Source organism: Anas platyrhynchos, chromosome 6 (genome assembly GCF_047663525.1).
Source record: "Anas platyrhynchos isolate ZD024472 breed Pekin duck chromosome 6, IASCAAS_PekinDuck_T2T, whole genome shotgun sequence".
NCBI classification, from domain to species: domain Eukaryota; kingdom Metazoa; phylum Chordata; class Aves; order Anseriformes; family Anatidae; genus Anas; species Anas platyrhynchos.
In genome coordinates, this window is record NC_092592.1 from 24,596,244 (window position 1) to 24,618,021 (window position 21,778).

At 37.8% G+C, this 21,778-nt stretch overlaps 1 protein-coding gene across 13 annotated transcripts in view; it reads right to left on the reverse strand.

Annotated features, from left to right (window-relative positions):
* Positions 1 to 13,182, reverse strand: part of PLCE1 (phospholipase C epsilon 1) — a 159,853-nt gene extending 146,671 nt beyond the window's left edge. For 10 of the 13 annotated variants that reach the window (XM_072039621.1, XM_072039619.1, XM_072039618.1 and 7 more), the window contains exon 1: positions 12,631 to 12,942. The gene's annotated coding sequence lies outside the window, so the exon portion shown is untranslated. Of the gene's footprint in view, positions 1 to 12,630; positions 12,943 to 13,088 lie in introns of those variants that run through there. The other 3 variants (XM_072039608.1, XM_072039617.1, XM_072039614.1) reach the window with 1 other exon arrangement.
* Between the last annotated feature and the right edge of the window lie 8,596 nt (positions 13,183 to 21,778).

Consider the following 21,778-nt stretch of genomic DNA (forward strand, 5'->3'; position numbering starts at 1 on the left):
TAATTTAAAGAGTTTATTCACTATTTTATATAGTTAGATTTATTTATTTGGATTGGATTACAGCAATAACTTAATCTCCCAGTCCCTTGCTATGATAAAGTAGTCTTCTTTCTATCTAGTCAATCTTTGAGTTTACCACCTTAAATGCAGATTTAAATTAAGATTTCAGAGATTATTCTTCAAATAAAGATTTTAGATTTCTTATCGATTTCATTGACAAAAATCAACCAAGAGACATTACACTACAAATTCTGTAAGTTAAATCTGTATTACAGTTATTCAGTCAATCTGCTGAACTACAACAGTCTCTGTACCCACTCATGGAGAAGGAAGATAACACAAACTTCAGCTTTGAACTTTCAGCTACTACTACACTACTGATAATTCTCTCTACCTTTCAACCAATTAAAAAGAGAGAAAGAGAATGAGAGAGATTAGTTTATCCTTCTCTCTAAAGGAATAGAAAAAAAAAGTCTACAGACAGACCTGCAGAAATTTAGACCATCTCTAGAAAGATGAAATTGAGCAATGACTTATCCCTACGAGATTAACTTTATGTAATTGATTTAAAAAAAGGCTACCTGTAAGCTACAGAATTAAAAATAAACAAACAAAGATAAAACAAAGTCACCCCCACAGAAGAGTTTCTTCAGAACACCAGCCAAAAACATTATACATTTAAGAAAACAACAGGTCAAAATAACTGGCAACAGCACCCCTAACAAGACAAAAACTAAAACGTTGACTGAAACAGACAACATGGTGAAAGGAACAAAATATACCAAGCATTCAGTGCAGAGAATAAAAGAAAAATATTGCTTTTCTTCAACAAGTAGAATCTACTAATAGCTCTTTAAAAAATTAAAAAGCTAACATAGTTCAGTCTCCTTTAGAAACAATTAGAAAATGGAAAACATTCCAAACATTTAACAGTACCCCCTCAAAAGAACAGAATAAGGAAACACCGCTTATCTAGGGTTTTCAAACTATGACACAAATCTGCATTACGGATGCCATTGCTTTCCTGTATGTCATTTGCTGGTTGTTGGGAAGCCAACAAGGAAGAAGCAGATCATACACAAGGAAAATAATACTATCTAGAAATCTAGAATAAAGTTCATTGATAACAGCAAATGAACTATGGGGAAAAAAAAAAAAAAAAACACATATAAAAAAATATAAAACCAGCAAAGGTAAATGCAGACTAACCTGTCCTTTGAGATTTTGAATCTTGTTCATTTGTTCTCTGAGGCACGCTACTGCCACACCTCAAAACAGGCACCTGTTTTATAATGGACTTCTGTTGCAAACTGTTTAGTACCTCCTTACACCTGCTTTTATTGTTCCTGTCAATAGAGACCTTGTCACACACTGACCCCCTATATATTCAAAATATATTTTTATTGAGTTCCAAAGCTATTGCAAATACTTTCACTTTTTACCTCCTTTAAGAAAATTAGCAGAGTGAAATTTAATTTAGGTAAAGCAAGCTCTGCTTCCAGAAGCAAAATCTACTGTGTATCTCTTATATACAGATTTTTTTTTTTATTATTATTATTTTTTTTACAAACAGAGTAGTTCCCAAGAGCAACCTGAAAACAGGCTAAATTAGAATAAATTAGAACCAGACAGCAAGCTCCCCCCACAAAGGTCTTCATGGATTCTGCATAATTTCTGGCTTTATTAACAGTTCATTAACACTGCCTGACTTTAAGCACTGTAATGTAATTATAAAAGCAGGAGCAGGAAATAAAGCAACACTAATAGTACTATACTGTTTCAACGTATATTTTTTTAAAACTACAATATATGCATCTCATCACTTATCTTGCATGTGACTTATCTGTGAAAAAGGCTTTTCACCAAAAAAAAATAAATCACATAACTGTAGAGGAAGAAGCCAGCAGTCAGGTGTACATTATTTATATAACTGTGCAATGGTTGTATGAAATTCAGGTGTACATAATTGCCTATCATTACGATGATTCATAGGCCAAAAAACACCTAAATATGTGTTTCATCATTCACTCACCGGAAAAAAATTACATAGCAACTTCAATATATACTTCAGTAGAGTTATGTTAAGAAGCATACACAAAAGCTATAAGATGATTCTACAATTAACCAATTTGATTCTTGTGCGTAGTCCAAACAGCAGTTGCCTTTTTAACAAAATAAGTTTATACTTTTTAAGAGCCACTTTTTTTTTTTTTGTGGCTCTGTAGCCACAAAACAATTAGAATAAGTCTGAGATCAATTAACTGTTGGCATAACTATTAACAGTGATAATCACTGTGGCAGAAATAAAGTACTCTGAATTTGAGAGCTCAGACCAAATTTCCAGAGTGGAAACAGAAATGAAAAGTAAATTCTGCAGCAGACTCACCCTTTAAACTATATTTTGAACTCTTTTAAACAGAAATCAAACAAACAACAACAGTGTGGAAGCTTTATCCTGGTGGTTTGCATGCTGCAGTTTCATGTCATGCATTTGCATGCCTTAAGTTTTATGTCAGTTCATAGAATTAATAGATACAAATTTCTATGTCAGTGCCTTAGTTACTTTCCAGCATGTAATTAACATGATTAACATACATGTATATGGACAGAACAGATTCAGATTGTCTCTCAGTTCTATTTAGCAATAAATTCCAGTGGTTATTATTACTGTAAAATTATTAAACTCAGCATTGTGATTTTTAATGTCTTAAAAAATGTTTGGCAATAATGAATTAAACCTTCTTAAAATGTACCAGTATATGTTAAAAATGAGCCTAAACTTTACTGATAATTTCCTTTTTTCTTAATATTCTTACTTTATTTTATATAGTCATACATCATTTAAATCATTTAATGGATTGTCAGATTATCTGAATAGTGAAAGTTTTAAAGCTCTGTATGGGAGAAGACCAGGCTTTGAAATTGCCTACACCCCAACCCACAATAGTAGGGTACTAGATGATGACATCATCTGAACTCTTTTAATTATGCATTCGTGTGTGTATTACATACTAAAAAATAAAGCATAAATTAGTATAAAAAGTAGCAGAGTAAAGTAACATGCATAAAAACCATACTATTAGTGTAGAGAGGCTTTTTGTTGATATGTTATGACTAACTAGAGAGGAAAAAGTACTGTCAAACCAGTAGTCAGAGGAGAAAGACTGAGCTCTACAAGCTCCCTGTACATGACAGCTGTTTTCCTGGGGCTTTGGGCCATATCTCGCAAGCAAGAGACTGAAAAATTCTACCAAGAATTGTTCAGGGACTTAGTGCGTGCAAATCCATAAGAAGAAAGATCAGAGCTTCCCTTTTTCTTTGACAGAGGAAGGGCCCCAGCTTTCTTGCTTTTCTGGCAAGAAGAGGGAACATGGCCAACTTTCTTTGCATTTGCTGGCCAAGAGCTGAGACAGTCTCTGTCTCAATTCAAACTTTAAAACCTTTATTGGGATGCATATGGTTACTAACAGAATAGAGTTTTACTGTAAGCAAGATGGGTTATGTGGGAAAAACATGAGACTATCAGGGAGTGGGCTATCAGCTTTTTGACTCTATGAAATTAACAATTTAAGTGCATGTGAAATGTTTAAAAAAATCAGTAAATGTAAATTCAAGCAAAAAGAGTACGGAAGGGTATGGGTTTTATTTATTTATTTATTATTGTTGGGTTTATTTATTTATTTTCTTTGGGGGCTTTCTGGTATCCACAATAGCGTCCTTTGGGCTCGGGAAAACAGAAAAGTTGATAAAAGACTGAAAATAGCATTATAAGACAAAAGAATAGTAATCAGAGCATCATGTCAAGTCAGAGGAAGGCACGTGAGCTTAAAGCAGAGAATGACTCACATACAGGTTAAAAACTTTATTGGCTGTCATAGTTCAAACACTGTTATACCAAACAATTTTGCCTTGCACACACCTTCCTCAAGGTATTTTTACAGCTCTCCCCCAACTCATAAATCAAACCCAAGCATCTTTCTATAAAGCACTCAATTGAGATGAAGTCCAGGGGTGCAAAGCTGTTACACAGGATAATCCTGTGCTGCACCATTATAACTGCCATACGTTATCTTTTGTCTTTTTTCTGAACTGCCTGTTAAGGATAAAAAAATATATATATATATTAGCAACTTGCACAGCAGAATAAATAGTATGTGGGACAAAATGAGTGGATGACACAATCATGGAAGAAGCTTTTGGCTAAGTGGAGAATAGCATTTTCAAATTTTAAGGGAACACATGAACTTGCCTCTTCTGGAGGGGTAGCTGCAAAAACGCTCTGAAAAACCACTACTGCCTATACACCCCTACCATTGTTAGGCCTGTCAGGTAACAAAACGCCGAACAGATGTTATGATCTGGATCCTGAAAAAGAATTCAGGCAGCCATAGTAGTCCATTACTATATGGCCATTTGAAAGATGTTCTTGCATATTTTAACGCTGACCTGTTTTATAGCCTGCTGTCTAGGGAACTGTTTATTTCTGCAAACCACTACTGAACATGACTTGCAAGTCTAGAATCATAGTTCAAATAGTGTGGAGAATTAAATTTCTAAATTGGCTTCACAGTACTGCTAATTCTCGCAGTCACGTACTCGGTTTCGGAAACTGTGCTGTTTTTTCTAGAAGCCACTAGGTGTACTCTTATATAATTACTCATACCTTTAAAAATATAATATTTAGTTATGAAAACAATAGGAAAATGTGAACAATAAGGGCTTTAAGACAAAGAGTAATGTTCCACATTGCTTTAAGCCATACTCAGTGGGTAATGAGGACTTGGAACTCAATGCATTCATCAGTTGGTACTAACAACACAGTTTTCATAATAAAATCAGTTCATTGATATACCCCTAAAATGGACTTGATTAGAGTGACTAAAAAAATATGAAAATTAATTTCAAATGTGAATATGATTCATTTATTAATATCACAAATTACCTATTTTTTTTCTGATTCTACCAAATAAATCTAAAATTTTAGTATTTCCTTATCTTGGAAAAGTGGAAAGGTCTATTTATATCCTAAATTCTTGCTGATTTCCAAGAAATTCTTATTGTTTCATATAAGTCAATCTAAAAAAAAATTGTTTCATATTTTCTACATCCACCTTAGTTGATTATACCTCCTGTTACACAGAACATTACAGTTTTAAGATTTAAGGGAGTTACAGAATTTGCTGCACAAGCATAATCACAATGAACAAAACCCTTTTAAAAAAAATGTTCATAATTGAATGACACAGAAATTCAGTTACAAATAAAACACTACTAGAGCTCATAATTCATTGGAACAAGAAGAATTTCAGCAGACCACTAGAAAAATAGTGCATTTAATAACTTTAAAGATTCATAAGTCCCTCTTACCTACACTGACATTTTAAAAGATAAATATTCTGTCTCCATAACAAATCCAAAATGTTTCCATAACTATATATAAGCAGTATCAAGTTTAACCAGCACAACTACATTGGTAGCTGACAATATTTGCTCAAGACAAGCAGGAAAGAACATTAATAACTTGACACTACTGCTATGTAGCAAAACTGACCACTAAATCTCAATGAACATGACATTCTGGTACCTGGATACTACAGATATACTTAACTTACATTTGATTTCAGGAAAGTTAGATGAGAACAGAAACAATTGAGTCATGCACTTTGGGATTCAACTATATTTCCAAGCAAGTTTAAACTCTAGATCTTCATCTACAAATGTTTTCTGGATAAATACTAAGAAGGAAGTTTGGCTTAAGTAAAAAACCCTTCTCCTTCAATTTGTTGTGTCTTTTTTTTTTTTTTAATTAAAAAAGAACATTTTTTTGTTCAGACTGCAAGTTGTTCCAACCCTGTAGTTGGAAATTACAACACACTCTGAAATCTGTTTTAATAGGGGACCAAAAGTCAATGGGACAGCAAAAACTGTTTTTATATACATTGTATTCCAGCCAGTATGGAATAAGTAACACAATAAAAAGAACAGCATCCAATGTTACATAGGTTTGGGCTAAACTAGCATAATTTTCAAGAGACAAGAAGAATCTATCCAGTAACACCTTGACAGACGCAGCAAAGACCTAAGGTTTACTCTTGCTTAAAAAAGAATTAGAAAAGTCATAACATTGACTTCATATGAAGTTAGGAACCCTTCCAACATTTCAGATATGAGGTAACACTATACATGTAGCTGGCGTCTTTAAATTTGATTAATTAGTTGAATGGTAACATCTTAATGCTAACTATCCTATAATTTTGACTGAAACTGAGGCACATCCCATGAACTATATACCCAAAACACAGGAACAATTGTGGGTTTCTATGACATAGTATAGAAGATCCCATATTTTCAAAGTTATGGGAGGCGAAGTGCTTTTAGGTATGAGACCGGAATACACACAGAGCCGATTCAATGCTTAGGAAAGACAAACTTTCTACTTTTCCCTTCACAGTAAAATACAATAATTTGCTTTTTCAGAAACATTGCAGACTTTCTGCAACACAGGGGAAAGGCGTGACTGAGCTGCTTGGCTGAATGTTGGCTCACTGAAAGGTCTTGTGCAGAGAATAGGAACAGCAGTGTCAAACGACATGCTTGTGGGATGAGTAGACTTTGCAGTGTGTAAACACACAGACAACCTTCTGCTAGATTTGACCCTTTCTCAAGAAGCTGGGCCCAGCTTCCGCAGGTGTCCAGTGTGCAGGAACGCAAGGGCATGCTCACTGAGGCAAGCATCCCTGATAGGCACGCAGAAACACACCCTGAAAACAGAGACATTCCTCACTTCCATTCACCAAAAGTCATGCTGCAGGAACTAATAGCACGCAACCATGGGATTTTCTCTTGCGGAAAGCAATCTCTAACTCCACATAACACAGTCTGAGGTAATAAATGCCAATACACTAACACTACACTGCAGTTATGTCAAACCAAGAGTACAAAAGACAAAAGAATCAAAAGGTGTCACCCTCCCCCAGTATCAACCACACGTGCTTAGCATCTGACTCTGGATAAAAGGACACAAGATTTAGCACTATAGAGATGAAGGTGAAACTGGAAAGCATGCAGAATGAGCAGAACTGGATGAATTACTGGTGTGCAGGGAGCACCATGCAGTACTTACTGGAAGCACCCTCCAACAGCTGCACCTTACAAGAACAGATCATTCTGTAACAAAGGTAAAACAATGCCAAACACAAGGTCTTGGAACTGAACCACTGAGTCTACATATTGCATATTGGTATCAAGACCATTCAAAGATTAGCGTACTTAATTTGGATGGTATTACTTGCCAGAATTGTATTTCAGTGGTAGATGATGACATGGTGATAGCTACTTTCCCAATTCACCCTAGGAAAATAAAACATACAAAGGAAAAGCCCTGTAACTGGCCTCACATACCCAAATTGCTCAGGCTAATGATACTGGGAATGTCTCTAAACAGGCAGCCATTTTAATTAAAGACAAATACGAAGCTATCCTTTTTTATAAAATGTTTCCCTGTATTTCATTTCTGTCTCTACTGAGTGACCACCATCACCAAAGGGGGGTTTCTTATTTACACTTCGCTAAATTAAAGCACAGAATAAGAGCAGATGTATATTCAAATCACTTATAACAGCAATATTTTGAGTGTTTATTAAGATGAAAATATTTCCAATATACACAGCTCTGTTTGATTTTATAGTTCCCATTTCTGCTGCCTCTTCCATAAATGCACTATTATGGAAAAAAAAAAAAAAAAGAAATAAAAGAAAAGGTGCAATCACAACAAATCAAAGGTAATTATGTAAGACTCCCCCCTTTTTGTATGCCCACTTTGTTCTCTGAGGAAACATGCAAACAACAGACCATTCACAAAAGTAACAGTTATGCTGAAAAATGTCAAGGGCTCTAGAAGACTCACATTACGGAGTATTATTCATCTGAAAAATGCAAAGTATTGCAATATGAAAGACTTCAAGACTGCCTGGTACTCTTTGACACTTTTGCCACTCAAGATGTTACAGAAAAGCAGCTCACAGCACAGCTAAAGAGTGAACATGAATTATAGAAACAAACAGAGAGACAATCTCTTACAGTCCAGGATCTATCTGTGCAGTTGCAGCCTTGAAGAGATATTCCTCTACTTTCACCACTTCCCATAAGCCTGTTGAACTACAATAGGTGCAGACAGACTGAGCCGAGACTTTACGTTTTCACAAGAAATATCTGCAGTGAGATCCTTTTCCCATAGCTTTCAAAAGAAATAAAACAGATCTTCACAGAACATCCAATAGACTTGAAAAATATCAAGTGTGAATTTTACTAAAAGTTAGTAGCAATACCATTTTTTAAAATCTCTGCCCACCAACAACGAATCAGATTATAAATGCATTTTAACATCAACTGAATAACTAACTATAATCTACATTTACACATTAGAAAAGTATGTTTGAAAAATGTTAAGAGTGTGAAATGTTAAGAGTATGAAAACTACATAAAATTAGAAAAAAATAGAATACTTTCTTCAGAAGGCAACTCAACCTGGATATTAAAACATTGGATTTTGTTTTTCCTTTTCAATTTGGTAAGTAGCTGTAATTCAAAACCATCATAGCAATCCTGAGGGAATTTAAAAAGAGGCATTCACATCAAAGAAGTTCTGCAAGAGGAAATCTACAGGTTGTTCTTTAATGCAAGTTGCTGGTAGTGGACAAAGCAGTAGCTCCTCTGCTACATGACCCCTTTTTATCTTGCTGAATTCCAGAGGGAAACCAAATGCCATTAATACTGCTGAAAGATCCTTGCACTGCTACATGAAGAATTTCACCTAATCCAAGCAATAGAGTTTTGTATTTGGAATAAAGGAATGTATTATAAAAATGTTAGAACGAAGATGCAGTGTAACGAAAACCTCAAATACCAGAGATCGCTGCAGCAGCATTCTTGCTGTGTGCTGTAGCACAGATGCAGAAAAATACTGTGGGAGGAGAGGTCTCACATCAGCGCATTGTCTGAAACAACAGACAGCAAGGTCCTACGACACAAGGCAAGGTCAATGCAACTGGAGAGTCATCTGTTTAAGAAAACATACTATTATTAGATGCAAGTTATGCAGCACTTGTGCATACTAATGGAATAAAACCATTACCCCCAAAATAAATGTTTTTAAATGGTAGCTTTGCCTTTGCGCTCAATGTTTCCACTTTCTCTGTCTTTTTTAAAATACTTCAGTATGAACAACAACAAAAAAGAAATATTCAAGTACTTTCAATATTATGAAGTGGTACGGCATTTGTAAAATCTAATAATATTCAATTTGTTTAAATGAGCTGCTCCATTGAAATGTTATACCAAATTAAGTATTACTTACTGATAGCAACATAGAATAAAAAGTATCCAAGAGTTGACAGCCTACTTAAACTATTGATATACCTCAAACTTCTGTGAATGAAATATTATAGTAAGTACATTGGCCTATAGAATACACTTCCTTGCATGAGACTGAAACCTGCACCATATCCATACCCAGAAGTTATACTGGGCTACGTAAGAATTTCAGATGTCAAGAGCACAGAAGGAAGCTCTCTGTCACATCACGTATTTCACAACGTTTGGGTCTCTGCTATTTCAAATCATTCACTGAAAGAGCCGGTATTACCTGAGGCTCCATCACCGGCTGCCTATAAATTCAAGAAACTTAGTGGGATCTGAAAGAAGGATACATCTGGTAGAAAGAGCTTAAAGTTGAGCTCAGTACTTCTAGCTCTGACAGTTCACCCATTTTTGGTAACTGATGGCAAGCACGTGTAGCATTTGTTTGAACATGTTGGATGATTTATGAATGACTGGGCAGTGGAGAAGGGAGTACCATAGATGGCCTAGCTTAAAACCAGTGACATTAATTGCGTGTTGCACAAAGACATCAGCACGCCACCCTGTCCCACGGAGAGTGGTCTGATATACATGAGACCACCAAGAAACATTTTCATCCCACAGTGATGTATCTAAAAAATTAACTCCACTGTTTCAATTAAGAACAAAATTCTGTAGCTCCAGAATTAGAGCTCCCGATACAGGAAATGCAAGGAAAATGCTACTGTCGCCACTTTATCCTCAACTCTTACACACAAATCCCATTACTTTTTTTGTGTTTTTTGTAAATTGAGGAAGCTTTGCTCAAGCAAATCTAAGACTGAAATATGACCAATATTTGGCAGATCCATGACTATGGAAACCCCACCCACAAGCAGATACATGTGTAGGTCCGCCAAGACAAATAAAGCAGAAGGCAGAGTAAGCGGCACAGCTCTCATATAATATGCACTCAGCCACACAGGCCCTCAAGTACACGTGCAGCAACCTCTTCTAAAGGCAAGTAAAGGCAGCTTGAAAAGGGACCAAATAAAGATAAGGAAAAAACGTGGATTTCATGTTAGCATGCTAACTTTCTATAATGAAGCCGTGATGACCAGCGTTCTTTAAAAATTAATTAGACTGCCCATGAAAGGCCCCAATACAACCTGATAGCTCTCACTGAAATGAAACCACCAACGGTTGCAGTGTGAACAGGTGAGACACTAAGTCTGTCTGTGGTGGAGCCACATGATTCACTCCAATATTTGGGTTACAGGAATTTTCAAAAAGTACATGGGGGGAAAAAAAAAAAAAAAAAAAAAAAAAAGATGTGAATTACTGTTAACAATACTATTGTCACTTATAAAGTCCAGGGCTCCCAGTCACGAACCAGTATCCATTTTGTGGTTGGTGCCATACAAACAGAAAACAAAATGACAATCCTTCTTTCAAATTGCTGTCTTTAAGATTCTCTTCTTTTAAACCACCAAAGAACCACTTACATGCAGGTAAACTAAGCTGATTAAAACTATTTTTAAGCAATCTTTAATGAAAAATCCCTATGCAAACCATGGACGTGGATTAATTACTTTTTGCCTCCTTTATAGCTCAAGTCTTCCTTTAACTAATTATTGTTTCAAATCCAAGAACTATTGCTAAATTACAATTGTTCTTCTCCAAAAGAGTTTCTATCTTGAGCTAAATATTTCCAGTCATCAAATATCTACCACAGTCCTTCATGAACAGCTACACTGTGTCTTTTCCACAAATGTCTTGCTGGCATTCTGGATTTTGGTGCAGGTTTTATTCACTGGATCCTGATATTCATATTTCTCTTAAATAAAACTGTCCCTACACACACACGAAACAAAAACAAACAAAAACTTTCTTCTGCAGGTAGTTAAAAAGTGGTCAAATTGTTTCACAACATTCTTTTGCATAACTTTTGCTATAGAGAATTTATTTTCCTCATTTCATAAGTTTCCTAAACCTTCAGTTATCTCATCAACTCTTTCATGAACTTGTTCTATGATTTCCAACAGACAAAGTTTTCAGAAACTTTTTATTCTGTAGTATGACTTTCATGTTTCTCAAACAAAGTGTGACTTTGATTTTTTCCCTTTATTAAACTGTCAGAATGCTGGCTTGAATAGTACACTTTTATTGGGTAAGTTAAATCACATGAAATCATCATGAATTGAGAGGCCAGGAGCTGCACACTCCAGTCTGTGGTCACAAAGAGTCTTAAGAACAAACTTTTTAGCATGGGAGAAAACAGAAATGAGCTCTCTCTACATACTACATTAATACCTCAAAATGGCAGAACATGAATAGACTCTATACAACTAAGAGATTTCAGTAAACCTTTACTAACTTATGTACAGAGAGGACATAGTCTTTTATGATTTGGGAATTTCTCTCTGTAGTATTTCACTGGCCATACAAAACACCAAGCTCTTCTTAGTAGGCTGAAGGTTGCATCTGGTTCTGCTTTCACCTTGTTTGATTGCTCCCAGATTTGTTTAGGCGTTTTTCGTTTTGTTTTTGTAACAATCACAGACACAGGTTGCTTGCCTTTGACTTTTCACAGGATGAAGTATCAGGGATCAGAGGTAATTATCTGTAGTTGGAAACACATGACTTCTTAAACCACACAGCGATCACTGCCCCACAACGGTGGCTGAATGGCTCTTCCACAACCAGTGGGCTCTCCAACACCCTTCCAAACACGCAAGTATATAACACGCATGGGATTAGAATATTTACCAAACTTTTGTTGCTTAAATACAACAGCAAGCCTAATTCTACTCTTCACACAAGCTCCTTAACTAGGGAACACCATGCATTTGACCGATCCTTGAAGCACGGTTGATTTTGTACCCGTTTCTGTATGCTTCTCACAGCTCCTTCAGCAGAAACCTGGTTGAGAGCCGCCTCCCCGGGCTCCTCCCCACACCACCTATGCCGGTGGCATCCCAAGAGCGTGCCGCAGTTCCGATAAGCCCCGCACCCGCCTCCCCGGCCCCGATCCCACAAACACTTCACCCAAAGCACTTGTCCGAGTGTTTGCGGGCTCAGGCCCCCTGCAGCATCCCCGCACTTCCATAGCCAAGAGTGGCGATAAAAGAGAAAAAAGCGGAAAGCCAGCGGGAACCGCAAGGGCTCGCAGGGCACGGGCAGCACCACCCGAGTGGCAGCTGAATGTGGGGGCTCTGCAGCCCTGCGGGGGGCGAGGAACATGGCCGAAAGGCAGCCCGACGGCCGCTCAAGCGGGGCGAGCAGGGCACGCACCTTTCAGCGTGCCCCCGGCGTCTTCTTCATCTTCTTCATCCTCCTCTTCCTCCCGGGGCCGGCGGCGGGCTCTGCGGGACGGGGCCGCCCCCGCAGCTCCGGGGCCGCCGCTGCCCGTGGCGGCGGAGCGAGCCCAACGCCTGCCTCGGCGGGACGGGGCCGGGGGCGGGGGCTGCGGGACGGCGGCGGAGGGAGGGAGGGAGGGAAAGTGGAGGGAGGGAGGTGCCCCGGGGCAGCGCCGCCGGCTGACTCAGCCGCGGGGCCGCCGGGGAGGGATCCCCGGGGAGCGCCCGCCCCGTGCCCCCAGCGGGTGTCCGGCAGCGGGCGGGGTGCGCTCCGCGGCCCCGGGGGCGGCGCTGCGGCCGGCTGTGCCCACCGGGGGGGCCGTTATTTGCCTCCCCCCAGCCCTGCGAGCAGCGGGGTGCTGAGGGGCAGCCCGCGGAACACCCCAGCCCTACCTCTCGCCTAAACGCCCGGCGCCGTCCCCGAGCCGGCCCGGAGGCATCGCCTCACGCCCCCCCTCAGCGGCGGCCGGGGCCGGAGCGGGGGCTGGGCCGGGGGCGGGCTGGGTCGCGGCTGCCTCAGCGCATCGGAATGTCGGCGCGACCCCCGCCCGGCAGCAGCCCACGAGGTGCTCTCTTTCTTTCTTTCTTTCTTTTTTTGTCTCTCGTCAGCACCCTGGCCGCTGCCCGGTGAGGAGCGCGGGCTGCGGGAGTGGAAACAACGGCTCAGCTGAGGAGCGGGCTCAGGACCGTGCGCTGCGCGCCCGTGCCAGCCATTATCTCCGGGAAGAAAGAGCGGAGCCTGTGGAAGGGGTGTGGGGGAAACGCGGCACGGTTTCCAGCCGCACGGTGGAAAAATACAGTTTCGGTGAAGTCAGCTGTGCATCTTTGCATGCGGTCTTTTCCATGCAGGGTAAAACAAGAAGAAGAAGTCTCATAAAGTTTCAGTTTGAAGGAAACATTCCCTTTTTTATTTATTTTACTTTTTAAAAGAGGTGTAAGTTGGCCATAGATAACACGGTTTTATTTTGGACGTTTTTACATGAAGGGCACCAATTCTCATAACTAAGGTATGTGGAGATTGTGTCCCAGTACGGGGTTGTAAAACTTACAGTTAATTTACTTCATTCCCTTCCAGTGCAAGGAGCTCGTCACGCTGTTTTCTAAGGGAAGAACAAATCTGAACACTGGAAAGGCAGATTTACTGCTATATGTTGTATTCTGATACTTCAGGAAACACTTTGCACCTCCTTGTCATAACTGCTGTGTAAGGGTGACACAACTGCTGAAGAAGTGTGTCAAACAGCCAGTGAAATTAACCACAGAAAGTCTATGGAAGTTATGTATTTTCAAAGACTTTACATTGTTTCTCTTAATAAATCATGCCAGACACAGTGTGATTGTATTTAGTCACTCACCACTGCCTGAAATTACACCTACTATTCAATTTCGTTCATGCAGTGGCCTACAGGTTCTGATTACCAGAATAACAAGAGAAAATGCCTACCACGGCAAAACACCTCAATCTTTTTAGCAGCATAACATCAAAATCAGTTACTGCTCAGGAGAGGAGACATAGCTAATCTGAATTAAATCAGCCAATTAACTTGTAATATTAATAATTCTGTACTGTAATACAGTAGGATACGATCTGGGTCATTCAAAAAATTGCAGCCATCCCCTTGACTCCAGTGTGGCCCAGATTCCATTCACTGCATAGCAATGCTGTAACACAGTAGTTTGCAAAAAGTAAAACTGGACTAGTCGATCCTTTCCAATTCATGTTCTGTAGAATCTATGTGTTTGTTTTTTTTTTTTCATGTATTATTTCAGTGTACTGAATTTCAACCCTGAGTACAGTTCGTTACTAATATGCTAGTGTACTTTACATTTTTTAGTATCAGAGGCACAGTAACTACTTTATAACTGATCGTGCAATGTATTTTCAACACTACAACAGTGACAATGAATTATCCTCTAAACACACAGGCAACAGGAACCTTTCCGTGAAAGCTTTTTCCAGTTTCTCTCTGCTTTTCCAGTTGTTTTAAAAGGGCAGGAAAGTTAGTATCACATTATTCCAGTGGAAAAATATATATATAAATTTTCCTTCACAATGTGTTCGCACTTTCTCTCAGCTTGCAATACTCCACCAATAAAAGGTATACTGTACTGAAAAGAAAATGATACATTTTACAGAATGAAAATTTGGAGAAGTCACCATACCCTTGACTCAGGATGCTTTGATCATAATCAAAAGGATTAGGCATCTGTGTAACTCCAAACATACACCAGTGGAACAACTTAGCATGCCAGTTAAAAACTACTTAGTTTTTAATGGGATTTCTTCCTTTGAATCCAAGTTAGAAGTTATACGCAAATCATGAGAAAGATGAGTCTGTAGTCACTGCACACCTGTGACTGAGGCAAGCCATCTTCTTTCCATTCCAGCTGAAGTATGTAGTCCTCTAAGGTGATGCAAGAAGATTTCCTTAGGAAGACCCAGCTTTGCAGGAGTGAATTTTGAGCTGTGTGACCTCAGCACTACACAGATGAAGAAACTATTTTTTGGTGCACCAGAATGGACTTGTGGAGCATGGTTTCTTTTTAAATTTCTTGACCAAGCATAAAGTGCTTTAAGAATGCTTCAGTTTTCCTTTTTCTCTCACTGTACATAACTTCCCCAGCTTTTCATGAGAAGTAGCTGTCACTCATCACACTTCTCTATCTGGCCTGACAATGCAGAAAGACAACACTTCCGTTTTACCGTGCTGCTAGATCCACCAGCAACAAAAAGCAAACACATATGCTCAAGGTGGAGATTCAGATATAATGTTTTATTGATCTAGGGTTCTACAGAATATTAATAACTAGAGAAAAATACAGGACTTCCAGAAAATATTGGTATGTCTTTTAGCTCTTAACAAGTAACCCATCATGTTTTTGGAGTCAGAGTTAAAAAAAATTAATTCAACTTCAAGTGATGCATAAATATTAAATTCTACACATCCCTGCAAGATGGTAAGTACTATTTGCATTACACAGACGGGGAAACCAAAGCTGTGCAAGCTTACTCAGGCAATTTTTGCAACATCCAGAAGGAAAAGCAGCTACAGTGCTAGGATCAGTGCTCAAGAATACCTGGCTGTTGGTTATTTTTTTTATTGTGTGTGCACATTCTGAACTCAACTTCACTTGCCTAAGACCTAATGTATAATGGGGTATTTTGTCTTTAATCATGGTATTCTGTAACAATATTTTCAAACAATTTATTTAACAAATTACATAAAACATGTAAAATATGCTTTTAATTTAAAAAAAAAAAAAAAAAAAAAAAAAAAAGAAGCCCAAAGGTTTTTCCTCAGGCTTAGCTCCAAAATTCACCCTTCAGCTAGGACTGCAGAAAAGCACGCACACATGCTCATGCAAACAAATTCTAAAAGAAAATTAGAAACACATGAAAATAAGGACTGTCTTCTTAACTGCACTCTGGTTTCAGTACAGCAAAAAAAAAATCAGTGATTTACTAATGGATAGGCATTTTTTCTTAGGAAGGAAGACACAGGCCTTATCTGTAGTGAATTTCTCGCTTCTTTCAGCCCAATGGTTCAGTCTACACGGGCAGAGGCAGCAGAAATACAGCAAAGATGGCTCCGGCGGGGCAGCCCAACTCTCTGCAAAGCACAACTCTGTCTTCAGCAGGTGGTGACTCTGCCCCAGCAGAAAAGTCTTTATGGAACGACATTTTCCTCTAAAACAGCAATTATTTCAGTAAATGCCTGATATTGAAATTACTTTATTGTGCTTGCTAGACAAATAATCAAAATCTGTGTCATTTCTTTGCTGATTCAATATAATAAACATATGGAAGACAAAACGTTTGAATCTCAGGAACTGATTTTAAAAGATTAACTCTGGACTGGAGGTTTCTTATGTTCCAGGGGCTTTGTGACTATATTAAAGACTTGGTGTCCCTTTACGTGATGTGAGGTTTGATTTGCCCAGCTGACTGTTATAAACAGCAGCTGCCACAGAGGTCATCCTGAAAGCTGAATGACCATGCTTGAAAATTTTTGACATTTCAATTAGGAAGAAGAAATAAAAGTGATAAAATAAGTAACTTCTTAAAATCACTAATATGATGAAATGCTTAATGTAGCTCTTTGGAGTTTACATTAGCTGCTTGACTTTTGAATCATTAGTGAATTTGTCTTCCAATTAATATTTGGAAGAGCTACAAAATATTTTGAAGTAAATTTGAAAGAAAATCAGCATTGTTTTCACATATCACTAAGAAAAATGTATTTCTGATAAGGATAAATAAATAAAAATATGGAATGTTGAATATAAATATAAATTTAAATATGGAACATATAAATGTAGAATATATAAATATGGAATCATTGTATTATGGATTTGGGGGGGGCTACATAGGTTTTAATCTGACAATTTTCATATTTCAGTGGAGTAACTCCTGACACAGATCCAATTAACAAGGCCTTTTATGCCTCAGCTGTATACTCACCATACAACTTAGATCTATTTTCGGTATGAATTTTTGCTACACCATTATTTCATTATTTTTATTTTTAAAGCTAGAAATTGTACTAGAATACAAGTCTTTTAGACACGAGAGGAACAACTTGGCTTTACTTCATATTACAGTTCAGGGCGTGCTGTAAACAATGGAAGTCAAAGTATTAACGCTACCAAATGAATAAAGGCATTACATCATAATTTTCTGTAAATCTTTCCTAAAAACAAAAGATATAAAATTCATATTGATGAATGGATTAATCTATGAGAACTTGGGGGTCAAGAACAGTATATAAAAATTGGCAATATTGCAGAAGTAAGTAATCAACACTGACATTCCAGACCAAATTATACAGCCATAATGAAAATCTTCAGTATTGAGATGGCTGCTTGCTTCCTCGTACAGTCTCAGATTTAAAGTTTCTCAAGTGCACAGGAAAGTCTTTGATAAATTAGTAATTATAAAATGTGTTGTTTCTTGAATGAAATTGCACGTTTCAACCAGGATGGACTATTGTCCTGAGCATCAAAAACAATAAAGCCTGATTTGTCAAAGCTAATGAGATTCATCTATCTTTGTGCAATCCCATTTACTGTTCAAGTTCACCTGACTAATCCTGTTGAACATTATTTTATTTTTAGGCTTTTTCCTCCTGATTTACAATTTCAAAGGAGTTTTAACAGAAGGCAGTTCTTTTAACAACTCCTAATTATGCCTTTACTTTGGATACAAAATCATTATTGTATGCAGGGATTTGTCAGAAACCAACAAGTGAGCTAACTTGCCAGTGCTCTGTCATCACTTTAAACAAGCAGCCAGGACAATATGTTATTCATATAATAAAATATAAAATCTCTATTATAAAACCATTTTCTTTAATGCCCATGTCTAAACAACAACCAGTCTACAAGGCCAATTTAGTATTCAGATCCTTTATTGGCAACCTGCCGAAGTGTATATTAGAGCAAATTCAAAAACCAACACAACAATTTGCTTATGTAACCAGCCAGAACTGTTAAAGCTATAAAATATTTTTTTAAATTAGTTTAAAAATTCAGAGTTAGTACTTCTGCTCTTCTTAATGTTCAGCTACTTCTTATTGGATTATTCAAAGTGCCCACTATGTAAAAAGTGTATCTCAAAATCTTGTAGTGTTTTCCTTTGAAATTTCCCCAAACTTGTTCCTTTGCACAGATACAGATACATGCACGTATAGAAATTTAATGATTAATAACATGGAGGAAATGGGGATGGAATTCTGTAAACTGCCAGGAGTTTTGTTGCCTTTTCCAATAAGCTGTTGTTCTCGTAGGACTTAAGCGTGTTATCTGATACTATATATCACTAGCATAACTTGTTTTTTGTGCTACAGAAAACTCGCCCATACTACAGCTAAATAAGGCCACAGTTATGTATTTATTGTACATACACACAAAGTTCAATGCTATCAAACATTTTGTGTCTGTTTCTTCTCCAGCTGTTCTTAAAGGACATGCCTGTAAATGAAACTTTATCAGCTCACGACTAAGAGAAATCTTTTATAAGTTTGAATACTTGAAAAAAGCAAATCCTATTTGCTAACACTATGCAATCTTCACATCAAAATAGGGTATTTGACACGTGTATAATACACGACCTTCTTGAAATTAGTAATATCAAAATGAAAGTGTGTCTCGCAGAAACTGATAACTGTTCCACAGCACTAATGTGGGCATTACCCAACTCTAGTTATGATAGATAGATGTTACATGTGTATGTGTGTGTATGTACATATACATATATAACATGTAAATATATGTTCCTTCCACCTCTCCAATAACTCAGATTGCTGGAAATGCAGTCATTCAAAGTCCACAGGATGGATCAAAGCTCTATATAATTTTGATGTACACAACATAGTGAGAGCTTGTCATATCCTACAAGTAAACATCAAGGCAGAGCTTTTCAGAACCTGTTCTAATATTGAGGTTGGGACATTAAGTATTATGCAATAAAGTCTAAATGTACCGGAGTTATCTTAACAAGCTTTTGTATCATTTTTATGAATTAGGATAGAGTTTAAATAAAAATAACTGGCAGGTTTGGCTGTTCAATCTGGTGCAAAGCATTTTTCTGAAAATCCATACTCTGAATGTCTTCATCATGTGTTTGCTTCATATTTATCATATTCTCCTACCTGAGTTCAGTACTTTCAAGAAGGCACTTTACACTTTCTGAGGAATAACCCTAGGTGTAAGGCACTTTGATCTGCTACTAATGCCCTGGTTGGCTGAATGACTGCTAACACTGCCATTACATTGAGAAAGCAGGCGTGTTCAGGAATATGAGCACACAAAGCTTTGGGGGAACTAATATTCTAGAAAAAGAGGCATTACAAACACGGGGATATGTATGGATGTTGACAAAAGTGTCTGAAGAGGACAAAAGGAAGTAAAAGGAAGTAAATTTGTAAGGAATTAATTACAAATAAAGGGGAGTTGAAAGTGAGGGAGCCCTTCATGAGGTAAGCTGAGTCCTCAGTCTCCACCGCGCAACTTGGAAACTCCATTTTACATGGAGTTCGCCTAATGCTAGCCAGTTTCCCCCTCATCACTCTGCATTTTGGAATCCCCCGTTTTGTCATGCATGGAGAGCTTCCAAACCCAGAGCATAACACACATGGTGCTCAGGAAACCAAGGCGGGTTTGCGTGCACGATGCAGCACTTGAGGAGCCCAGCCCCTCATGTGTCTTTTTCCAATGTAGCTCCTGAGTGAGAAGGCATTGCTATTGTTTTTCTCCTTAAAAACAATCAAACTGAGGTAGATTTAAAACATATATTTAAGCAGTTAGTTTATTGCAGCTTGGCAAAAAAAAACTGTATCGATTTTACTGAGAAAGCATAGGATTGGACTATTGAGATAGCCCAATGTGCAACCAATTATTTCTTGTTTGTTTGTTTTTGTGGCAGCTTTGGTTGGCATTTGCTAGCACATGGGAACTCTGGACAAAATAAACATCTGACAGGTGGTATCCGTCTTCTCCATCAGCGATGGAAGACTACTTTCTGTGATGTTACACTTAAGCAATCCACTTTTTAGATTAAGTTCCTGCAGCTGTGACTGCCCCAGCAACACAGTGACACCACCTGCAGCAGTTGATTGGTGCATAAGTTCATTGCAATTTCTTGGGTACTTAGAGGCATAAAAGATGCATGTGGAAACCTATTATTTGTTGATTTGGTTTCACCATATCATCTTTTTAGAAGTGCTAACAATAGAATAAAAAGTAACAATCATATTGCTCTAAATTTAGATTTATGAAAAGCAAGTAAGTCCATTAACTGCCCAAATTGTTCTGAAAGGTCATGAAAAGCACTTCACACTTTTCTGCAATTCTAGTGTAGCATTACAATTATTAATTAGTTGAAAAAGAAAATAAAGCGAGAAAAATCTTTCAGCAATGCCATAAAACCCATGTTTTATCCTGGTTGGCACTTCAATGTTTTACTGAGATCAATAAAAGACAAGTAAATAATACTGTTTTCTACAAATTCAGGTTGGCTGATTAGGTGTTGAAAATGTGAAAGTATGGGAGTACTTGTGGTTAACTTAATGGTTATTCAGAAATGAGTATGTATGACCAGGACTTTCCATCAACGTAGCCAGACAGTCAGACTGCAAAAAGTGTAATTACTATTCTGCTCATTTCTTGCAGAATTAAAAAAGGACATGAACTTTTCAATATCTATTACATCCTTCTTGATGGATGGGGAACATTATTAAAATTACTGTAAATTCTAAAAATATGCATTTTTCAATCAATGTGTGAACTTCTTCTACTAACTATTTAAAGAAAAAAAAAAAAAGTTGCCTTGTTCCATTAAGTGCCACATCAGTGCACGTAATTTCATAGCTAGTCCTGAAAAACTCAGATCTGTGTAATCTTAAATAGAACAGAACCTTTGTAAAGTGTTCTTTCTTCTATAATAAAAAGAAAATAAACTTCAGCTTCTGTTTTATATGCCAGCTGAGATTCCTTGCAGTAATTCTTCCACATCTGCTCTGCAGCTTTCAGCTTTATAAAAGCAGTATCTCCAAATTTCCTTTCATCAAAACAGCCATACACTGTGTTTTATAGACATGTTCTTACACTGTAATACTGGGACACTAATTACATCTTGAATCATATGCTATGGCTAAGAAAATATATACATGCTGTTATTAGACAACTAATACTGAAAATCCTGAACAATCTAGCCAAAAATTCCTCAAAGCATGGTAACACATGTATAATACATGCACATGAAATTACCACAAAAGTTGCAAAACCAAAATTGACAGGTAAAGACATTAAGCAAAGACACCAGCAGCTTTAGAACCCTGAAAACTCTGCACACACAATTCTCCCTTTCCCTGGAGGACACAAAACCCTGCCCTCACTTTCACCTCTGACAGATAACAGTGAGCACAGCTCAGAAGCTGTAGGCAGCCAGCGTACTTTAGAGGAAGTTGTATGAAAGCACGGTATGATCTCTATAAAATTCAGGGGGTCTAAAAAGATCCCTTTACCTCAAGAAAAGAACTAGGCTGCATGTTAAAAAATGCAGCTTAATTCTGCATGCCTCTGTC